The 8141-nt window shown below is 35.4% G+C and overlaps 1 pseudogene; it reads left to right on the plus strand.

Annotated features, from left to right (window-relative positions):
• Positions 1-394: 394 nt before the first annotated feature.
• Positions 395-6911, plus strand: LOC124089364 (tripartite motif-containing protein 43B-like; annotated as a pseudogene).
• The last annotated feature ends 1230 nt before the right edge of the window (positions 6912-8141 follow it).

The raw sequence follows: 8141 nt of genomic DNA on the forward strand, positions 1-8141 counted from the left end.
AATGGTAGAGAGCAGAGAAATATCAGACTCATTTATGTATGGAAAATGGTTCCTATGCCCTCTTTAGCACCGCGAAATCTTTAAATTACACTGGCAAACAAAAGAAAACTAAAGGCATTTCGCCTGTGAAGGGGTGATTTAATATACACTTTTCGATTGTTTATTTCAGAAAACACCCCAAAGTCTTTTTTCTTTAGTAGGAAACTATTCGTGTCTTATTTTTGATACCATTAATAAATAGACATAACTTTCCTATGATTGTATCTGCTGCATTATCAAACATCAAGTAAACTGATGGAAAACAACTTCTGCACACTTGTCTTTTCAGACTACATATATGAAATTGTTCTGATTCTCTTCCTTTAAAAGAATAGAAAAAAAAAGAAGGAAAAAAATGGAGTCAGACATCCTTCAAGCCTTCCTGAGAGAACTCACCTGCTTCATCTGCATGAATTATCTTATAGACCCAGTCACCATATGCTGTGGGCACAGCTTTTGTTGGCCCTGTCTCTGCCTTTTCTGGGAAGAAGCCCAAACTCCTGCACATTGCCCTATGTACAGGGAGCCATAACAGCAGATTGACTTCAAGAGCAATATTCGTTTGAAGAATCTGGTATCCATTGCCATAAAAGCCAGTGTCAGACATTTCTGAGCTCTAAGGACCATGTGTGTGTGACCCACAAGGAGAGAAAGAAGATCTTCTGTGAAGAGAACAAGACCCTGCTGTGTTTGCTCTGCTCCAACTCCCAGGAGCACAGGGCTCACAGACACTGTCCCTTTGAAGAGGCTGCTGAGCAGTACAGGGTAAGTAATGCTTCTGAGATAGCTAGAGGGCAGGGTGACTAAGACTATAAGACACAAGAACCATTGTTACTGAGTGTCATATACAAGTATTGGTACCAGTGATAAAATTATGAATAAAGTATGTGAGAGTATCTACATTCATGGAAACTGAGAGAGTGAGGAAATTAATTTATTATAACTTATTTCAGTAAATTGATGATATGGTTTTAGTGCTTATAGCACTTTAAAGTTCTCATGATTATAAAGAATATCTAAATTAACAAAACTAAATGTTCTGCTGGTTGCGGTGGTACACACCTGCAAACACAGATACTCACAAGACTGAAGAAGGATGATAATCAGCTGGAGGATGGCTTGGGAAAATGAGACCCTTTCTCTAAAAATAATAATAATAATAATAATAATAATAATAATAACTTTTAAAAAGGACTGTTACTGTTGCTCAGTAGCATAGCACTTTCCTAGCATCCATGAGACCCTGGGTTTAATTGCTAGTACGGTGGGCAGGGAAATGGTGCCACAAATTCATAAGGCTTCTATATAAGATATACAATGAAACTCACAGAACATTAGTGTCATTAGATCCAAATTCTGAAGCAAATTTCCACCTACCTAAGAGTTAACTATGCCTATGTATTTGCCAATTTCTCTAGGAAATTGGTTTTATTACATTGTGTGATTCCATAGTCTGAAACCCCTAAAACTGACAATTACAATCACCAAGCAGGGAAACCCCAGCCTCTGCAATCCCTAAAACATTTTTTTTCAATCTAAATTGCTTGAAATTCTCTGTCATTGTGGGCCTGAAATCATAATCAACTTGATTGTCCAGTGCTCAAATTTTGTTATCTTACAGAAGAAGTTTTTAAAACAAATGAGATCTCTTTGGAAAAAGATCTAAGAAAACTAGAGAAATCTGAAAGAGATCAGAAAAATTAACCTATGGGTTGTAAGTATGAGAGTCTATTTCTCTCAGGATCAACATAGGACAGAAAAGATAGACATTTATTTAATCATCAAGTGAGTTGGAATCTTCACAGGATTTTAGGAAGATCTTTCTTGATAGCTTCTACTTGTTGGAGTACAACACAGCATTGATGTTCAGGGAGAATTGTGGGCTATGGAGCAGGAAGTTTTATATTATTAACTTATTTTCTAACAGAAATGAAAGTGTTGTATACAATTATTTATGAGTTATACATGAATACCAAATGGCTTGCATTGCAGACTTTCTGATTTGAGAAGATATATAAAGAAATTACCAATTAAAATCTTTCTTTCCAGTTGTTTCAACAAGTCATGAAGTAGATGAGTTTGAGAGAGGAGTTCTCTGCATGTTAACCTAGTTAATAATGAGTAAAAAATAAATTAAGGGAAGAGAAGAATAAATTAATGCTTAATGAGAAGCAGAAAGACATGAATTTATGTACATAGTTTACTAGCATAAGACATGAGTCAAAATGAATAGATGATGTTATAAAGTGGAGGAGGATAAAATTGACCTGATATTTGATCTAAGAAATCCATGTCCTTGCAGTGGTATGTATCTGCACAGAGAGAATACATAGGCAGCTTATGGAATGCTGCATCCCAGTGTCCATGAGGAAGAAAAAGAACATTTGGAGACACTTATGAAGGAATGCAAAATGACTATAGAGCAAATTAAGAAAAGCAAAGCCAAAATGCTTCAAAAGAGGAAACAACTAAAGAAAGGCTATCAGGAGCTAATGAAAATGTGCCATAAAACAGATGTGGAGCTGTTTGAGGTAAGGACTTGGAACGTGACTGAAAATGGTTTTTGTCTTGACCACATTATTTGGTACCAAAGATATATTTCTCTGCATTCTGTATTTTTGGTGAGATCTTCCCCACTTGGGAATAATAGACATACTCTGACTTCTATCTTCATACAGCAAGCAAGCTTTATTAAATTGTGACCGTGGGTTCATCAGGATATGTTTATTTCTAAAATTATCCTTTTGTAGGTTAAGAAATAGAAAGAAACAGGCTGGGGCTAGGGCTCACTGGTAGAGCACTTGCCTAGACAATGTGAGTCACTTGGTTCAATTCTTAGCACCATCCGTAAATAAGTAAATTAAATAAAGATTCATCAACATCTAAAAATATTTTTAAAATAAATAGAAAGAGCTATTTATTCATGGGTATTTCATTTTTGTCCAGTTGAGCAACATGAAGAAAATTGAAAATACGTAACACATATTACATTCTTTTTTGATTTGAATATCCTTCATTCAAATTGTGCTTAGCACATGTCCACATGTCACTTTGTGAACAAGTCCTGTAAAAGACCTCTTTTCAGAATATTGCTGGTTTGCAGCCTCACACAGTAACTCTCAGGGTTCTGAATTTAGCAAAAATCAGATTCTTCCTGTTTTACCTTTATGATAGAAAATTGATTTACAAGGAGTGTTGGGGTGGTGTCTGTAATTTTTTAAGTTTCTCAAATACAAAGTCTTAATGGTAGAATAGCTAATTCTGATGAAATTTAAGTTTTTCTTTCTTTTTGTTTTTTTCTTTACAGAATTTAGAAGATACATTGGCAATGTTAAGTTTTACTTTTAATGCAAACTGGGACACCACAAAGTCTGTGAATACCAAGGTGTTTCTGATAATGAAGAGAGTACTGATTGAGATAGTGTACATTTCTTCTATGTGTCTGTGTTTTACTGGATATGATTTCTTGTTCCCTTTTTATCAAAACATAGCTTTTCCCTTCCTGGAGCTGAACTTAAGCAGACATTTCTAAAGACAGCTGTCTATAATTTTAGACTTCAAGTCATAAACAAATTGAGGTGCATGGAATAGTCTTTACCAGGTGATAAGTGAGAGAAGTAGGCAGAGAAAAAAGTAAGAAAGATTTTTTAATACTAGAACAATCCTGACCTAGGCACAGTGCAGTAACCTTGTCATCCAGTGGCTCAGGAGGCTGATATAGGAGGATCATGAGTTCAAAGCCAGCATCAGCAATTTAGGAGACTCTGTCTCAATTAAAAAAAAAATACTGGGGATGCTCTCAACACTCCTTGGTATCAACAAAACAACAACAACAACAAAAAAAAAAACTAGAACTATCCTACCCCACAATTATGTTGTTACACTAAATGTCAGTGTTAGATCAGTTGTTAAATGATATAGGAACCTTTAGGGGAAAACTCCTACATTAACATACTGTCAAAGTGTCTTTTCATTTGTTTTGGCTAAAACTTTTGGAGAAATTTATGAAGACTCAGCCAATATCTCAAAGATCACTGAGGCAATCTAAGTTTTTCTTTTTTTAGACCCATTACATCATTTAGCTAAGCAAAGTTTTTTTCTTTTTTCTTTTTTTTCTGTCAGCCAGAAGTGTTTGTATAAGCTATCTTTAAGTGTTCTCATCTGCCATTTTAACCTTTTATCGTGTGCTCAATGATATCCTCTTGAGCATACTAAGGAATATATGCCATCTCTTTAACTTGAACTATGGATCCTTAATTGAGCATGTTCAGAAAGGTACATATTTTGGCTGGACACAGTGTTGCAGGCCTGTAATCTCAATAATTCAGGAGGCTTCGACTGCAATTCAGGAAAATGGCACATTCTTTGAAGTCAGCCTCAGCAGCTTAATGAGACCCTAACTGAAAACAAAAATGGTTATATGTGTAGCTTAGTGGTAAAGTGTCCTTAGGTTCAATCCATAGTACCAAAAAGAAAGAAAGAAAGAAAAAAAACAGAGAAATGTACATCTTTTTCTTTTTTTCTTCCTTTTTATTTATGGGGATTTCAACAAGGGCCTCCTATGTATCAGGCAAGTTCACTGAGAAATATTCCCAGTCCAGAAATGTACATCCTAAAGCAATGGGCCCCAAAGTGAATATGTATAGACCCCCAGAATAAAGTCCTCCAGCTTTCTTTCTTCAGAGAGAGCATTGCTTTTCAGACAACTCCCATCCTCTCCTTACTTCCTGTGGGCTATAAATATTTTTCCATTCTTTTATATTCTGGTGTGTTCCTTGGCTTCACAATCAACAAAGTGCAAACCCTTTTCATTAGGTTTCACTAGAATATGATTTTGATGAAGAACCTTTAGTTGAACCATGTCTTAAACATTTTTGAATGTAGCATTGTTGAAGTTGTTGCCAAAATGATCAATTAATTTTTTTTCCTTGAAGGTGTGAGTTGGTGTTCCTGCACATGCCTCAGCCTGTGAGGCCACAGTTCAGTGCTCAACCCATCACTGGAATGAGAGATGGACTTAACCACTTCCAAGGTGGGTGTCAGTCTGTTTGAGGGACAGCTACACTGTGCCCTACAATAATGGTTTTCTATGGGTAATCATTCCCTCTTCATTAATTGTTCACCTAATAAAAGGAATCAGCATTTTATCACATATTTAGTGATGCATACCATGTTAAAATATGGAACAATGTAAAGAAAAAAAAACATAAACAAAAGGTGGTGTAATGTCACCAAGCCCTGCCATAAAAGTTTCAATTAGGGAAAGGAAATAAAAAGTCTCACTAAGCCCTAGAAACATCATCACATGCAATATCATTTGTTCACTGAGTCACACTCATGGACTCAAGTCAAGATAATATGATAATGGGTTTATTGAATTTAAATTTATAAAAATAATTTTCTTTTTTTAAAATTTTTATTGTTGGTTGTTCAAAACATTACATAGTTCTTGATATATCATATTTCACATTTTGATTCAAGTGGGTTATGAACTCCCATTTTTACTCCGTATACAGATTGCAGAATCACATCAGTTACACATCCATTGATTTACATATTGCCATACTAGTGTCTGTTGTATTCTGCTGCCTTTCCCAGAGGACAGGAAAATAATTTTCTTTAATGTTTTCTAGTAAATAAATTTGTAATACATTACGCTTAATATAATAAACAGTAGACAAATATAAAATAACAAACTCACAGAACATTTTTTGAACAATAATGAAGTAAGTTGTCATTTGGTGAAGCAGAATATGGAACTCCATGGTAGACCTAACCCTGACAGGTTAGTTTAGCAGAAAAAGACTAAGGGTCAGATGGAACCAAAAGAAAAGGCAGAAAATTCTTAGCAGGAAACCAATTCTGTAATAAATAGATTTTCTTAAATATAAACTTGTTTTTTTTAACCAGAAGATTGTAATATCCCTGATACACTTGTGTAATTATGTAATAATAATCACAGTATCTATTATCCATGATTACATTTATTTTTGTCTTTTTTTTTTCACAAGAGAGAGTAATGGAGATTAATTTTAGTGCTATGGACTTGAGAATGCTCAGGTCTCTAGATTTTCGGGTGTCATGAAAAGTAAACGGCAGAAGTAAGCTCTATAATCAATGGATTTTTTAGGAATGTTTCCCCCTGTAGTTAGTAAGTGTTAAGATTTACTGATAGCCCTTGAATCTGATATTTTTATAGCCAAAGCTTTTCCATTAATCCTGGCTTATTTTTTCTTGTAAGTCTCTAAGGCAACTCTCATGTTGTATGAATTGGGGGGGGAGGCCTGATTTTGGCTGAATTATTCTCTCTTCACAGTGAACATTTCCTTCCATAATGAAATAAGCAGTCACAATGTAGTGCTGTGTGATGTGAGAAGACTGATGTTTGTAGAAGATGATGAAGATGAAGCTTTGAATTCTGACAGATCAAACTATTTTGCTGCATGGGGAGATTAGGTCTTTGCTTCTGGGAAACATTGCTGGGAGCTGGATGTGTATGGCTCCTGGGACTGGGCTTTGGGAGTCTGTAGGAATTCTGTGGTAAGGAAGAACCACACACTGCTTGAATTTGAGGACATGTTTCTCCTTTTATGTGTGAAGGAGGACACACATTTCAGTCTCTTGACCACTTCCCCAATATTTTCTCTCTATATAGAGAGACCTCTGGGCCATGTTGGTGTGTTCCTGGATTTTCAAAGTGAAAGTGTAAGTTTTTTGAATGTTGCCAAGTTCCCTTATATGGAGATATCCTATTGGGTCCATGAATTTCCCTGTCAGGCCATTTATTTTCCATAGTCCACACGTAATTAGTGATAATTCAGAAACCTAACTTCTCTGCCTGAGAAATTCATATTCAAGGGCCCATTCTCAGTTCAAGCAGAGCAATAACTATGGCTGTCTTCTTTCCCTATTTTAATGTAAACTTATTTATTAGATATGAAAGTATGATACAATATAAAATTTTATTTGCTCAATTTTACTTTAATAAAACCATCTTCAGTGGCCTATAATATAGGCTGTGGTTGGCTCAATGTTTCATGACCTTTGTGTGATTAAGAAAGCATGGATTTGTGATTCCAAGTCAAGATTAATGCAGGAACACAAGAGTTTGCACATCTACAGAGATGTGGCTATCCACAATGTACCTGTCAGTTTGAAATCTCCTTCTGGATCTATTCAGTTCACCCTAAAGTGGAAAAGGTAGCATAGGTGTGTTACAATCATGGTGGGCACACATATTTTTTTACATTAACTTAGTGAACAGGCATTGTAGCTCAGCAGAATATTTATCTGTTGTGCAGGGTTGGATTTCTATCAGGGTTGGGTGTGTGGGTGTTTAAGGTTTATGATAATCCCCTAGGGCATGAGACATGAGATCGGAAGAGGGTGAAACAGAACACAAATTTGTGCTCTCTACAGACTTTTTCATCCCACCATCATACCATAAACACTCCATTGATTTTTTTATGGTTGTCATGTCATACTTAATCATATATGTTTATGAATGTGTTTCTGCCATCAAATGTTCTTCCTGAATGTACTATAGAAATCAACAACTGTTTGTTAATAAAAAATGAAAATGTAAAGCTTGTTAGACTTTGTTGTCAGCCATACCTGGGAATGGGTGTTCACTATGGAAGTTAGCTACATTAATTAATCTTGCCAGTTTTATTTCTTATCACTCCTGGTGAAAAGATTTATGCAGTTTACATTTCTTGAACATTTATTGTGTGGCTTACATATAAACATATCCTGTATGATTTAAATTTAAAAAATAACTTATACTGCTGTGCTTGGTGGAACATGCCTATATTCCTAGTGACTTGGGAGGTTGAAGCTCAAGACCAGCTTTATCAATTTAGTGAGGGCCTAAACAAATGATCAAGAGCCTGCCTCAAATATAAGTAAGGGTTGGGGTTGTAGCTCAATGGTTAAGTGCCCTGGGTTTAATACTCAGTAACAAACAAATCAAGAAAACTACCTATACTACACTAATTATGAAAAAAGAAGCTGAGCCAGGAGGAATTAAAGAGACTTGAAATAAGGTGTTGATTTCCAAATGAGATTTCACTTTGGGTTCTGTGTGTTCCCTCTCAGGTGAA

Source organism: Marmota monax, unplaced genomic scaffold, assembly GCF_021218885.2.
Source record: "Marmota monax isolate L192 unplaced genomic scaffold, Marmota_monax_Labrador192_F-V1.1 WCK01_AAM20220418_F8-fsc00096, whole genome shotgun sequence".
NCBI lineage: Eukaryota > Metazoa > Chordata > Mammalia > Rodentia > Sciuridae > Marmota > Marmota monax.